We start from the raw sequence: 15,676 nt of genomic DNA on the forward strand, positions 1-15,676 counted from the left end.
TCTATATGTTTTTGCTTGGTTAAATTAGGACCTTGTGGAGGTATATAACCTACTCTTCCCGCCACTACTTTGATCAGCTGTAGGCAAAAATAAACAAAACAATTGTTTCAAGTCAACAGCATGATGTCATTTCCAGGGTAACTTGTGCCTGAAACCCTAAAAAGAGCTAATAAATTCAAACAAATGAATGACTTAGCAAGAAACCAATGACACATGAGAAGCAATGAATTTACTTTCATCAGCAACATGACAGATAGAAATCCCCTGTTCTATCAAAAGCCTTCATTCTTTGAGAAACCCAGCAAGGCAGACCATGGCTGCTTGTACTCAGGTGTCATTTCAATCTAATGAAGTCCACTACCTGCTTCTCTTCTAATCTGCGAGAAACTCTTAAGGAGCAATCTACTGCATTTTTAATGATGGTGGGCTAATGATTTTCTTGCACTTTAGACATCCTTTGGCAAAAAAGATATAGCAAGTATTATTCAGGCTATATGCAGAGAACATACAGTACTTACCAGGAGTCCCGAAAAGGCCTTGGTAGGAAAAATAAATGTAAAAGAAAATAGTTAGTCTTTCATACTTTTTAAATTATTTTAATTAAATTATTTTACCTGTTCAAAATTTTGCATTTTTTTTTCCACATTGGCACACAAGGACTATTTATCTGGCTTCAGTCAGAGTGCTTTAATATATGGCCATTTAATGCACTTAAATGCATTAAGGGAAAAAGGGATCATACTGAGTTGACAAACACACAACCAGACAAACTCAAAACACAGAACAAGCAACTGCCTTGCACACTAGAACCCAAGAGGTACATTGGCAAACTCTCAAGACAGGAGGGCAGATTTGGGGAAACAGATAGGAGCAGGGGCCATTTTGTAGAAAGGTGGTGGAGCTCATCCAGGGATTGCTATGCAGCTGCACATACTATTCAATGGACAAGGAGGTGGAACTCTCAGAAGAAGGAGGAGGAACTCTCAGAAAGGTTCAGGAGCTTCCACTGAATCTGAGACCTGGATAGGAGTATGCTACCTGTACCCTAACTTCACTTCCATTCCTCTTTCAGTTTTATTATAGAGCAAAGGAAAGAATCTGAAATTTGAACATCCCTCAGCAGTGAACATAACCCCTTTACCCACTTCTCCAATAAGGTTGTCTTTTCACTGCTGAATTCTGTAAGGACTACTGAATGTATGCAATTTAGAGGAGTGTCCAATTTCTTCCATATATCCATCCTAGGGTGGCCAGATCATCCCGGGCACCCGGGAAAGTCCCTCCCCCGCGCCCAAATTCCCGCCTCCCAGCTTAGCTATCCCGGGACCATTAAAAGTCCCGATTTAGCTAAAATGGATCCAATGGTGAGGGCTCCACGTTAGCTGCCAGCCTGCCCAGCCACTGGGGAGCAGTCTTGAAGTGGTCTGGGGGCATGGCAGGCAGCTAGGGGCCCTCACCATTGGTCCATGGAATGTGGCTGCCCACCCTCGCTTCCCGCGCTGGTTCTAGTAGTTTCTCTTTTTACTCTGATCTGGGCTGGGGAGCAGTCGAGCTGTTCGATCTGCTTTCATTGCCCATTTCAGAGAGAGAGAGAAAGAGAGAGAAGAAGAAGAAAGAGAGAGAGGAGAGAAAAAGATTCCCCTAGACTACAGTAAGTGTGGCCCTTCCCCCCATTTGCCGAAGCGCATTCTCACCTTTCTTTTCTGTGGCTCCCGTCCCGAGCCGCAGTTTGGCGCCTTCCCTTGCCACCGCAGCTGGCCTCTTCCCACCGCCCACTCGCCTGCTGGGTGGCTGGGCCGGCACAGCCGGCGCGGCAGCACAGCGATCCGCGGCCTCCCCTTCCCTTCCCGGCCCGCCTGTTGGGTGGCTGGGCCAGCCGGCGCGGCAGCCCAGTGATCCATGGCCTCCCCTCCCCTTCCCGGCCCTCCTGTTGGGTGGCTGGGCCGGCCGGCACAGCGGCGGCCCAGCGATCCGCGGCCTCCCCTTCCCGGCCCGCCTGTTGGGTGGCTGGGCCGGCCGGCGCGGCGGCGGCCCAGCAATCCACGGCCTCCCCTTCCCTTCCCGGCCAGCCTGTTGGGTGGCTGGGCCGGCCGCCGTGGCAGCCCAGCAATCCGCGGCCTGCCCTGCCCTGAGACCATCATAGCCTGGAGCAGCTTACCATTCTGTGCCACGGGGCTCCCGAACTTTTCATAAGGAGCTTTAGATTATCATGGAGTGTATCCCTCACTGTGAGTCACAGTACTAATTACTTCTATTGCTATTTATACTGGTTTTTGATTTACATAAATGCACAACTCTCTCATAATATATTATTTGTTTTTTAAATTACTTGATCAATTTTCTTCTTCATACAAAATAATGTTACTATGTTTTTCTTAATCTATCTCTTGTTTACAACCGCTTATTACTTGGTTATATTCAATAGTCTTTACAGCACTATTAATTTATTATTGTTTCTTTGTATTACTGTTTATTTTTATATTGAAAAAGTTCAATAAAAAGTTAATTACTAAAACTGCCAAAAAAAATGTGGCATAGTCCAAATAGCATGAAAGTACACACCATTTCTGCACTTTCTGATAGAAAGGGAGAAGGGATTGTAAAATGTCTGAATTGCCTGCACAATCTTACCCCAATCTGTGTGTTTTGTTTTGGAATAGAAACTGGAAATTTAGCAAGGACTAGAGGTTTTGTGATATTTTCACCCTGGTAGGAATTGAGAGTTGTTGTTTTTTAGTGTGCTGAGGCAAAAAAAAGGCATAGCTTAACAGGAAGAAAAAGTGCAGTCAGGGAAGACGGCTAAATATGTAATTCAGGAAAAAACAAAGCAGGGACATTTGGAGATTCTGCAAGGGTCCCTGAGGAACTAATGAAACAAGAAGAAGAGAAAGAGGCATTTTGGATGCAATGGGAAGCAAGTGATAAAAGGCGTACTCCATAAGCTCATTGCATAACCTAAGGAGGTAATATTTAAGGAGGATACCACATATTTTCCTGTGCTGAAATAGTTCTGTGGGGGGAGCAATTTCCCTGCTTTTGCCACTCCTTGTGCACAGGAATACTCCACATGGAGCAGCAAAACTGGAGAAATAATTCTCCACAAGTGACAGAGTTTTTATTCTGCCATAAACTTTTGGGGACTAGAGCACGCTTTGTAGGCCAGAAAAGCTCACAGCAGAATAAAAACTTGCCAAGTCTCCTGTTGATTTAAATAAAGGGGTTGTTGTCCCTGCTGAAGCCAAGAGACCAAGATCTAGTTTTCTGGAAACTTTGCTTTCTGTGCTTGTTCAACATTATCAACTGTTATTTTATGTGAGTATAACGCAAGAGGAACAATCCTACTGATCACTCATCAGGCAAGATCAGCACCAGGGCCATCATCCAAGATGGTTTTTCAAAGTAAAACATGCTTTGCTACCTCTTTTCTGCTCTGAAATCAAATGTGGCTTGTATGTTTCTGACACAACAGCGAGGGAAGCCACTGTGGTTATGCACGGCATACATTCTGGACGTAGCTGCAAACTCTTCCCCCTCCCTCCCTCCTGTGCTGTGGTAGTGATTACCACAGCTGCAAGCACATTTCCTTTGTCCATCTTCTGTAAAAAGGGTAAGCACTTTGTGCTATCAAGCATGATAAATAAGATTCCTTCATTGTTTCTAAAGTAGCCATCATGCTGGGTGGCTAGAATTTTTAAGTTACCTCATGTTATTGTCCCTTTTGGTTAAACAGGTTTGTTAGTTTTTGTGTATATGTGTGTGTATGAAAGATTACAAAAACCCTGCAAAACCAGTGAACAGAAAGATATGGTAGTGAGATGAGTGTGCATAACATGGACACATTGATGCCTCTTGTTGTATCATTGGAGTAGCTAACTTTTAATTTCAAAGCTACAAGACTTTTGGGATGCAGCCAGGTTAAAACCTGACTGGGCTTTGACCTCTATAGCACTAAAGAATATAGGTCCAAAGTACACCTCCCTCTCCCTGCTGCATGCAACTTTCTCTGCCATTTCCTCCCTGGCAAAAGGAGGAGGGACCAATTTATGCCCCCATTTCTACTCCTTTCTGTGTGGTGTATGGCATTTTATGTACCATGCTTCCTTCTCTCATTCCACAAGCTATATCGGGGTGGCAAAACTTGATTAACATAACAGCTACATGGAATAAGTGTCAGATGTTTGGAGAACTGCAAGACATGAACATTAGATGTTTGAGAGCTGCAAGGGAAGGAAGGAAGGCAAATAGATGGTGGGAGGGCGGGAGAGGTAGAAAGCAAGCAATTTAAAATCATTCTCCAAGCTGGCTTGGTTTGAAGAAGTTATTTAAATAGATAAATGCCTTCTCCAAGCCAGCCGACAAGGCATTGGGGACTTTGAGAGACACACAATTTGTGCAAAAGAGCCACATGTGGCTCCTGAGCTGAAGTTTGGTCATCCCTGAACTGCATAAAATAGAATCGTTCAGGAGGGCATTTTCCCCCCAAGTCGGAATAAAGAGACGGACACAATTGGATTGGTGAAACTATGGGCCACTTTTATTAAAATAAACAACATAGGCAAGGGCAACCGAACTGCGGCCAGGTCAGGGCCAGGGGTCTCCTCAGACCGCTCCCCTGCCTTTTTCAGCGGGCGAGAGACCCGGTCCCCCAGCCGGAGCTGTGACCCACAGCTCCCACCAGGCAGACCCATCAGGGAGGCTCACACTGGAGGGCCCAAACACCAGACGCGAGTCTCAACGAAAGGCACCCATCCAATTGAGTCTCCAGGACAGTCTGCATTCACATACCTCGGGCCACACCAAAGGTAGATCCTGACAGACCCCTAACTCCCCAAAAGGGGGAGGCTAACCGGTCCTCCCCAGGCCGCCTGGTGCCATAAACCCCGTAGAACCTGCCACAACTAAGGCCAAGTCTCTACTTAGGGCTTAGCACCCACAGAAAAACCCAAAACCAACAAAAGCCCTTGCCATAAATCTCTCAGGAAAAGCATATTACCCTTTTCCGAGAGATGCACTCCATCCCCTCTGTAGAGGTCGGGACATTCCTTAGAAATATCCGGATGGGGCAAATAGTGACCCAAGCCACCCTCCAAAACCTTGCGAATTTCCTTATTCGCTCGGTAACGAGCCCTTTCCAACCCAGCTGGATTCCAGGCACAACGCCACTCCAAGCGTGGAATCATGGCCGACCAAACTATAATGGTACCAGGCCATCTGTTCCTTATGTACCTGAAAACATCTCGGGCCTGCAAGATCAACGCCTTGTCTTTAATCAGCCCGAGATCGTTTCCTCCCAGGTGAATAATCAATACCTGCGGAGGAGGGGCCCCAGAACCGTGAAACAAAAGGGGGAGCAAGCCAGGCCACTGAAGCCCACGGCGTCCCCTCCACTCTATCGTGACATATTTGCTGAGCCCCAGCTGGGAGCCAACAGCAGTTCTCCGAGCTTGATGTGCCGCCCAGAACACATAACTGTGCCCGCAGATGAGAACTCTGCTCCTCCGGCCAGGAACCACAGCATCTAAAAAGAAGAAACAAACCAGTTATATAAACCAAACCTCAAAGCCCCCCCAGCTACTCACTAAAACTCATTAGCGGAGCATAGGGTGAATATAACCTTTATAAGCCTGGGAACGCCAACGGCCAAGGCGTTGGATGGCCAAAGTGGAATAACCCAAGGCCGCAGCCGTAGAAGCTGCCCCAATTCTAAAGGAATGGGTACCAAACCTCATTCCAGACAACCCCAACAGGGCTAAGGCCTTTGATGTCACTGTCCAAAATTGATGCTTTGTCAGGGGACTACCTCCCGCATGACAAAACAGCAATCCCGCGCAGCCTCCCTGCACAGCCAAATAGTCGGCCAATGCGGCCACTGGGCAAAGCTCCACCTCCGAACACGGACCCAACTCCAGCACTGTCCCCGTGCCCACCTGGTCAGTTTTGGATCGCCAGACAGTAAGGACCACCTTACCCGCCAGCAACTTAACATCCCTCAGCAACAACGCCCTACCGGAAACATCACTCTTGGAGCTTGCCACCAGCTCGCTAACCCTCAAAGCCCCCCAAAAGGCCACTAGAGAGGCTGCGTGGAACAAAACTACTTCAAAAGGAGACGCACAAACTGCGCTCCAAACCCCTTTTAAGCCCCGAAGGATCTCAGGAGACACAGGGGCCCTAGTATCAGTCATAGGCCCAGCCTCCCTGGACCACCCCTCCAGCATCTTTCGAATACGAAAATCTGCTGTCTCCTCCTTGAACCCGAAAGCCTTACTGGTGAAGGCCAACGCAGACATACGTCCCTGAATTGATCGCGCGGCCAGTCCCTTACCTCTTAGAGAAACACAGTAGTGGAGCAACTGCTCCACTGGGAGGGGCCAAACAATACGATACCCTACCTCAGCCCTAAAGTCCTCAAACTGCCGCACGGCACGCTCATAAGACTTCCTGGTGCTGGGTGCAATGGCTAGGCCTATCGCTCTGTAGGCCTTGGCTCTCCAATCAGCCACAGCTCCCGGGGCATCGGCGCCGCATCCAGATCGGCGTCTGGGGCCAGCTGATGAAACCTCTCCATCTGTTTACGAGAGAGAGCGTCAGCCACCCCGTTATTCACCCCAGGAACATGCTTGGCCAAAAACAGAATGTTAAGCCGCAGGCAGCACAGAGTGAAGGCCCTCACCAACCTCATAACCGGCGAAGATTTGGATGTAAGGGAATTAATAACATGAACCACAGCCATGTTATCACACCAAAAATGCACGGTGCAATTCACCATATCCTTCCCCCACAGCCAAACCACGACTAAAATAGGAAAGAATTCCAAAAATGTGAGGTCCCTGTTTAAACCGGCCTGCACCCACGACTCCAGCCACTCTTCCATGCACCAATGTCCACAAAAGTAGACCCCAAAACCAAGTGACCCAGCAGCATCTGACATGACCTGAAGCTCAGCCTCAGTTCCTCTCTCCAAAAAGAAATCCCATTAAAGGATTCCAAAAACTCCTGCCACATCCGCAGGTCTTCCCTCATGCTGCTAGTAACCCTGGTCCTGTGATGTGGCAAGCGAAGGCCCGCCACAGCGTCACAGAACCTGCGCAGAAAAGGCCTACCCGGGGCGACCACTTTGCAAGCAAAGTTAAGGTGCCCCACTAGCTGCTGCAATTCAAGCAACGTAACCTTTTTTTTACACAGAAAGGAGTTAATCCTTTCCTTCAAATCCAGCAGCTTCGGCTCAGGAATCCTAGATGACTGCTCCAGAGTATCTAGTTCAATCCCGAGAAAAACAAGGCGTTGGGCTGAGCCCTCAGTTTTCTCCTCTGCCAAAGGCACGCCCAACTCAGCGGCCAAATCAACAAAGCCAGCTAGCAACTGAGCGCAGCGGCCTGAGCCTGCAGGGCCCACAAACAGGTAGTCGTCCAGGTAATGAACGACCTCCTGCAAGCCCACTTTTTCGCGCACAGCCCATTCCAAAAATGTGCTGAAGCACTCAAAAGCAGCGCATGAAACAGAGCAGCCCATAGGCAATGCCCTGTCCATGTAGTATTGCCTCGCAAACGAAAAGCCCAGCAACTCAAAATCATCCGGGTGGACAGGGAGAAGGCGAAATGCCGACTTGATATCGCATTTTGCCATCTCAGCCCCCTGACGACAGCGTCGCACGACACCCACGGCCTGATCAAAAGAGGTATACCTAACGGAGCAAAGCTCCTCAGGTATGCCATCATTGACCGATGAACCCTTAGGATAAGAAAGGTGGTGAATCAAACGAAATTCACCAGGTGCTTTCTTTGGCACCACCCCCAACGGGGAAACCCTAAAATTTCCTAACCGGAGGACTGGCAAAGGGGCCCAAAATCCTGCCCTCAGCCAGTTCCTTAGTGATTTTTTCCCTAACTATATGTTCAAGACCAACAACTGAACTAAGGTTCTTGGACCAAGTTGGTACCCGAGGACCTTGAAAAGGAATCCTAAAACCTAACGTGAAACCATTCAAAAGATAACAACTGTCCTCCCTGCGTGGGTATCTACGAAGCCACACACTAAGAGGCCCCACCCTTATCGGGCTGGGACCCTTTACCAGGCTGGAAAGAGCCCCCACCTGATTTTTTCTGACACTTGCGGGGTCGGACTCTGGGGCAGTTGCTGAAGGAGTGCGGGCCAGCACACAAGGGGCATTCATGCTTAAAATGGCAGTCCTTTCGACTGCAAGCCCCCTGGAACCCAAACTCCCAGCAGAGCAAGCGGGGTTGAACCGCCTGCCCCGCAACACTGCGGGAGGAAGAGGACGCACCAGACAGAGAAGCGGGACCTTTAGAAACAAGGTGCCCGCTGTCGGATCGCTCCCCCAAATTGGGCCTAGCCGGTGACATCACCTGCAGCCACAACTGCTGGTGGATCTGATCCCAAGGGAGTGAAGGGTACAAGGCGGCCCGCATTCTAAACTCCTGGTCATACTGGCACCAGGCCGGGCCACTGAACATCGTGTACCCTTTGTACACGATGTCCAAGTATTGCATCAAGGCAGCAGCCCGCCAGGGCTGAGCCCGCGTGATAACTCCCGCATAAATAAGAAACCCAGGGAGCCAATTGGCCCAGGTCCGCTCGACCTTCCTTTTCCTGAGCTTCTCCTTATCTTTGTCGTCTAGCTCTTCCTTGTCCTTTTTCTCCAACTCTCTATATAAAAGGGAGAATACATCCACATATTCGCCCTTTAAATTTTTTTCCTTTGTGGCGGGCAGCAAGTGATCGCCTAAAGGTAAGGCGACCTCGCCGGAAGGCATGGCACTAAATGGCACTGCCCCATAAGGAGAAGGGAAACCCCAGCAGCCAGGCCAAGCCCCCCCGGCCCCTTGCTGCCCCACCCCAGGCCAGGGACCCATCATGCCCCACTGACCCTGAGTCCCCATCCAGTTGCCAGGCTGATCTAAGCCCGCAGCAGAAGCGGCCCCTAGGGGAGAGCCAGCCCCACTAGCTCCAGCAGACCCCCAGGCCCCCCATGGCCATGCAGGCCCCATGTGAGGCAGAGACCCATCCCCAAACTTACCGGAAGGCCCCAAGGGCACCAAAACAGACCCAGCACAACCGGCACCGGAGGATGGGCCAGCACCGATGTCAAGGCCACTAAGCCCCACAGCACCACCAGCAGCCGCTGTTGATCTGCTCTCAAGAAGAGACAAGCGTGTTAGTATGTCGGCCTGAAATGTCCTCTTGGAGACCCGCCCCTTATTGGGCATCTGGGAAGGTGGAAGGCCCGATGCCTGCTCTAATGCCTGCAGTCGCTGAAAAATGACTGCATTGACATCATCGTCACCTTCCTCATCTGAAGATGAGGGTGGCGGTGGGCACTTCGGCGGCGGCCTGGGGGCCCTAGGGGCCGGCTGCTTCCCCTTAGGCTTACCAGAACCTTTGCAGCTCGACATGCTGTGCTGAAGAGCGCAGAACTAATTAGACTACTCCAAGGGAGAAGTGCAATCCTCAAGGCAGCGAGCCCTTAAAACAAAGAGCCAGCCACAGAATAGAAGAAGAAAAAAGGGGGGGTGGAGGGCAAACAGGCCAAGCCTAGACCTTAAAATGGCTGCCACTCCACAGCCTTCTAAAATGGCCACCGCTTTACCCCTGCAAAGATGGCCGCCAGGGATAATGAAGAAGGAGATAATTTAAAATGGCCACCCAGCCACCCGAGGGAAGCCAAGAACAACCATCCCAGAGCAAACACTAATGGCAGCCAGTAAACAACCAACTGACCCTGGCAGGCACACGGCCCCACTCACACAACCACCCCAACGTTAACTAAAACAGCCTGTAAGCTGCACACCCCACACAACAGGGTGGGGAGGGGGAGGGAGTGGGGGGGAGGAAGTGGGGGGGTTAAAGAAGCTCAGAGACCGGAGCCTCTATAAAGCGACAACCTCCCACCACTGGCCGATTGCACCCGAAATAGACGGATCCAGGAAAGCCCAAGTCAGGCAACGCTGAGTGCCCAGGGCACCACAAACTGTAAAAAACATCAAGAAATGTCCCACGACGATCCCCGACGCTCCGCAGCACACCCGCAGCAGCCAAAACAGTCCCGACGCTCCACGAATCTCCCGGCCTACAGAAGCCTCGGATGGGCTCAGAAGCGTGCAAGCACGCTCCTCCTCCACCGAAAACGCCGGGAAGACTGTCCCAGCCAAGAGCGGGGCTTCAGCAACAGCGCTGAAGCCCCGCCCACTCAAAACGCGCCTAGAAAGGCGCTGAAGTTGCCGCTCTCCCTCCGAAGGGAGGCAAAACGTCCCCTCAGCCACGCTGGCAAGCAGCGGGCTTGCAGAGACTTCATTCTATTAAGGTAATAAAACTGTACTATAATGGAATGGTTTAGGAAGGCATTTTATAAAGGGAAAGGGGCAGTGAACTATAGAATTGTGGGTGGTAGCCTTTGCTCCCTTAGCTTGGTTGGGGGTGTGAGTGAAGTTCTGAAGAGTGGGCTGGTAAGGAAACCAGTGACTAAAATAAAGATCAATATTGAAATGTAAGCACGTGTGCTGTCCCTTTAAATGTGATGGCCAGAACTCTTATGAATAACTTTTTTTTTAAAAAAAATTGAAGCCTCTTAGCTCACTAATATTTGCATATTAAGGATGTCTGGCCCAATGGGAAGCTCTCCTGTTTTGCACATGGTGCTCATAGACAGATTAGGGAGTGCGCTACAGGCCTGTGGATGTTTAAATTGACTGCACAGAGCCCAAGCTTAATAATGTTCTTTCCCTTTATCAGCCAATGCCTTACGAAGTGTTCTTATGAAGTGTTCCGGGTGGCCTGGAGCCAACTGCCTTCTTTCAAAGTCTTGCTTATCACAAAGAGAATTAAATGAGGGAAACCCCATGTAAGCCAGCCTGGAACTCTTCACAGGCGGGGAAGGATTTACATGTGATGACTGAAACATTTTTTGTCCATGTGTCAAGTTAGCCCCTGTGTGAGTTTCTACATAAACATTGGAACAGGCTTTTCCGCAGATAAACACTTGGGCAACTGCGCTGCTCTGATCCTCTCTGAGCAGCCACTGATGGACCTCTGCTCCATATTTTTATCTAACGTCCTCTTGAAGCTGGCTATGCTTGCAGCTGCCACCACCTCCTGTGGCAGTGAATTCCACATGTTGATCACCCTTTGGGTGAAGAAATACTTCCTTTTATCTGTTTTAACCTGACCGCTCAGCAATTTCATCGAATGCCGAGTCCCTTGTATTGTGAGAAAGGGAGAAAAGTGCTTATTTCTCTGCTTTCTCCATCCCATGCATTACCATCCTCCACTGCGAAGAGTGCCCATTGGAAGACTTTTGAAGATCTGCATTTATGCTTTTGAAGATCTGGACATACTTTTCTGCTACCCCATTTGACTGTACTCAGACTTCTTCTGGTGTGTGTGTGTGCGCTTCAGATCTTGCAAACAGCACTGTAGGCTTCTTTCATGCCACTGAAATCTCAGGGCCTGCAAGTATCTTTGCCTTTCTGCCCAGCACTGAGTTCTGTAGACCATTTGTCTGTGGGACCTGTAAATATCAGTTCAGTGTACTTCCTTCACTGGACAGTTTTTACTATGTTCCCATTCTCAAAGTCCATAAATACTTGCCTGTTCCCTTTTTTGTGTTATTTTCAGCTTTGGCTTTGTGGTACTTCAAACACTATGTTATATCCTAAGTCTTTGACAAACAAACTTGCACCAGTTTGTCTTTAGCAACAACATCTTTTATTTGGCTTTGTTTCTTACAGCACTGTGGAATTGCCCCCTGCCATTGCCTGTGCACTTCTGGCTCTTTCTGTGTTATCCAAAGCTCATGAGATAGGGTTGCCAATCCCCAGGTGGGGGCAGGGGATCCCCCGGTTTGGAGGCCCTCTCCCCCGCTTCAGGGTCATCAGAAAGCGGGGGAGGCAAAGGTCTGCTGGGCTCTCCATTATTCCCTATGGTGACCGATTCCTATACACTATAATGAAGAGACTCGATCTGCTTTGCTTGCCCATTGCAGAGAGAGAGAGAGAGAGAAGAAGAAGAAGAGAGAGGGGAGAAGAGAGAGGGGAGAAGAAGAGAAAAGGATTCCCCTACAGACTACAGTAAGTGGCCTTCCCCCCTTCCCCCCATTTGCCGAGGTGCAGTGGCATCTGACCTGACCCTGAATCCTAGGCCTGCTTTCATGTGCCAGCAGCAGCACCAGGTTCCGTGTGTGCGCCTCGCCCATTGGGCTTGGGTCCCCCAAGCACGTGTGAACGGGGCTCCCATTGGGCAGCCACCCCCTCCTTTAACGGAAAATCACCCTCGCCTAGCGAGCATGTGCGCCTACCTCTGCCAGCCTTGCCTGCCTCTCTCTCCCCGTGTTGGAGAAATAGCCCCATTGCAAGGGGGGCGTGCCTCTCCCATTGGGGAATAGCCCAGTGCATGTGTGCATGTTTCTCACATTGGGGCAAGAGTCCCCATTGCGCTGTGTGGGCCTTTTCCATTGCACAAACACCTCCATTACACGTGTATGTATCAATACCCTTCATTGCAGTCTTGCAGGCCTCTCCCCAGGTGGGAAAATAGCCCCATTTCAGGGTGGCATGCTTCTCTCACTGAGGAAGAGTCCAGTACGTGTGTGCATGTTTCTCTCATTGGTCAAGTCCGCATTGCACTGTGCAGGCCTCTTCCATTGCACAAACACTGCCATTACACGTGTGTGTATGCCTATTGCATCAATACCCTTCATTGCAGTCTTGCATGCAGGGCTGGATTAACACATAGGCCAAGTAGGCACCGTCCTATGGCCCCCCACGCCTTTAGATGCCCCAGGCTGCCTCACCCCCCATTCCCCCCCCCCCGCTTGCTGCCCTCCCAGCCTCCATGCATTAGGACTGGAGATAATTTGCAAGAGGAGACCCCAAGATTTCAGTTGCCTAAGGGCCTCTACGGGTTTAATCCTGCCCCCGGCTAAACAAGCCCTCTCTCCCCAGCTTGGAGTCCAAGGCCCACGTCTTCCAGAAGTGGCGAGGACTTAATTATGATTCTTCTGCCCTCTTCATCTAGGCCCTTACAGCAGACCATGGCTTCAACATCAGGCGCTGGAGGTGGCAAAGGTCACCAGCCCCAGGAACCACCAAAAAAGAAGCCCAAACGTTGGTTGTATTCAATCCTGAATGGAAAAACACCTACCCCTGGCTAAAAGAGACAAAGGACAAGAACAAAGCATTCTGCACGACGTGTTCTAAGGAATTGGTCACGGTGGAGTGAATGATGTGAAAGCTCATAAGGACTCTCACAGGAGTGCGGCAAGCCAAGCTGGAACTTCAAAATCCATCACAACTTTTTTTGCCTACCAAAAAGACACCGCTGCTCAGGCCAGAATTGCGGCTGCTGAACTAACCTGGGCATACCACATGAACAGGCATGCGTTATCATACCGGTCTCTTGATTGCGGTGTCAAATTGTGCAGAGTCACATTTCCCGATTCAGAGACTGTGACCAAGATGACCTGTGGGAAAACAAAGGGTGCAGCTTTGATAAGCGATGTCTTGGCACTTTACTCTGTAGAACTGATTCTGTCAGATCTTGACACAGCACATTGTTTCTACAGCATTTCCAGCGACGCATCAAATCATGGCAACAGGAAAATGTTCCCCCTATGCCTTAAATACTTCACTTTGAAGGACGGCATTTCAAATCGTCTTCTTGATTTCTATGAAGATGCCAATGAAACGGCTGAGAATGTCACACGAAGGATTTTGGATGTCTTGACAAAATACCAGCTGGACTTAGCTCGTCTGTCTGCATACTCAGCAGACAGTGCGAATGTAAACTTTGGAAAATACCATTCTGTGTACACACTTCTGAGTAGAGGCCGTGAAGACATCGTGCCCGCCAGGTGCCCTGCACACATTGTGCACAATGCTGCCAAAAAAGGATGTGATATGCTCACCTGCGACATCGAGTCTCTCATACTGAAGGCTTTTGGTCATTTTTCTGTTTCTGCCAAATGTTCAGAGGAACTTAAGGAGATGTTTGAGTTTTTGGAGATGCAGGGTGATCGCCTGCTTCGACATGTACCCACAAGACGGCTATCTTTCTTGCCTGCCATAAACAAGATGTTGAAGTGTTGGCCAGCCGTTAAAGCGTACTTTCAAAAGCTGGGAGAGGACGACTGTCCTTCTATGATATGGCGCCACATTGACGATGAGGCTGGAGAAAAGGACTACAGTACATCACAAACTTACATGATGTTTCTCCAGACCACTCTGACGCCTATTGAGGAGACTGTACTGATTCTGGAGCGGGATGCACTGACAGCACCTGAATTGTTTGAGGCCATGCTCAGGTTGCTAAACAGCCTTAAGCAACGCAAAGCTGACTCCTTTTTTGGAATGGATACAGATAAGGCGCTGCGCAAAATGCCACCTTCAAAGGCAAGGAAAGTGAAGCAGGACTTCCTCAAGTTCTTTGAAAAAACCATCACATATCTGGAAGCAAAGTTTGATTTCTCTGAGAAAAATCACCTGTGTGCTTTGACACCATTTTCTCTTTAAAAAAGTGTGACTTATGACCACCTGCGGTGTGCTGCTGAGCATCTGAAAATGGAGAAAATAATAAACCTGGATCACCTATACAGTGAATACACCGATGCCAAGAGCCTGCTGGATGAGCAAGTGGCCTGTGTTGACCCAGAAATCACTGTGGATAAAAAGTGGGTGGCCATATTCTCTGAGATGGGAACTCGGTCTCAGAAGTGCGAAAACCTCTTACTTCTTGTAAGCAAGATTCTGAGTATCCCATGCTCAAACGCTTTTGTGGAGAGGGTATTCAGCCTCATGTCAGCTCACTGGACGGACACCAGGAATCGTTGTAACATAGACCTGGTGAAAGCAGAGCTGCAAGTCAAAGTGAATTTTGATATGGATTGTGAACAATTTTATCACTTTATTAAGGAAAAGAAAGATATCCTCAAGGCTTCAGGGAAATCAGAGAAGTATAAATTCAGTAAAAAAGCGAAAGACTGAAACCTGTGTCGCTCCTTCCAGACCACAGCCCTTCGTCCATCGTGGGAGTTGGGATGGCCCACACCTGCGGGCCCGTTACATATTCCAGATTTGAGAGCCAGCATAGTGTAGTGGTTAAGAGCGCAGACTCTTATCTGGGAACTCCCGGGTTTGAGTCCAGCCTCCCACACACGAAGCCTGCTGGGTGGCCTTGGGCCAGTCACAGCCTCTCAGCCCCACCTACATCACATGGTGTCTGTTGTGGGGAGAGGAAGGGAAGGATATTGTAAGCTGCTTTTCAAATTGGCAGTGAAAAGTAAATTATCAAAAAACAAACCCTTCCTCCTCCTCTTCTTGAAAAGACTTATATGTCCTGGAACCTGCTAGAAAGACAAAACAAATTCAATTCCCAAAAGCCTAGGGAATAATAGCATTGCTACTAGATTGAATAATTTAAGACCAGAATTTAATAGTAATTATAAAATGAATACAAAACAAAACTGGGGATTAGGGCTAATGGCGATACCCCCCCCCCAAAAAAAAAAACCGACACTAGGCAGCCACCTCCTGGGTGTGTTGGAAGAGCTGCCAAGATGCAAAGTAATTTTAAACTGCTGACAGTGTGTTTCTTTTTTTTCCAGATAAGCTCCATTCAGGAAACTAGCAACCATAGACAACAGTAGATCGCTTCCATCACACAACAG

The sequence above is a fragment of the Heteronotia binoei genome, chromosome 17, assembly GCF_032191835.1.
Source record: "Heteronotia binoei isolate CCM8104 ecotype False Entrance Well chromosome 17, APGP_CSIRO_Hbin_v1, whole genome shotgun sequence".
Lineage (NCBI taxonomy): Eukaryota > Metazoa > Chordata > Lepidosauria > Squamata > Gekkonidae > Heteronotia > Heteronotia binoei.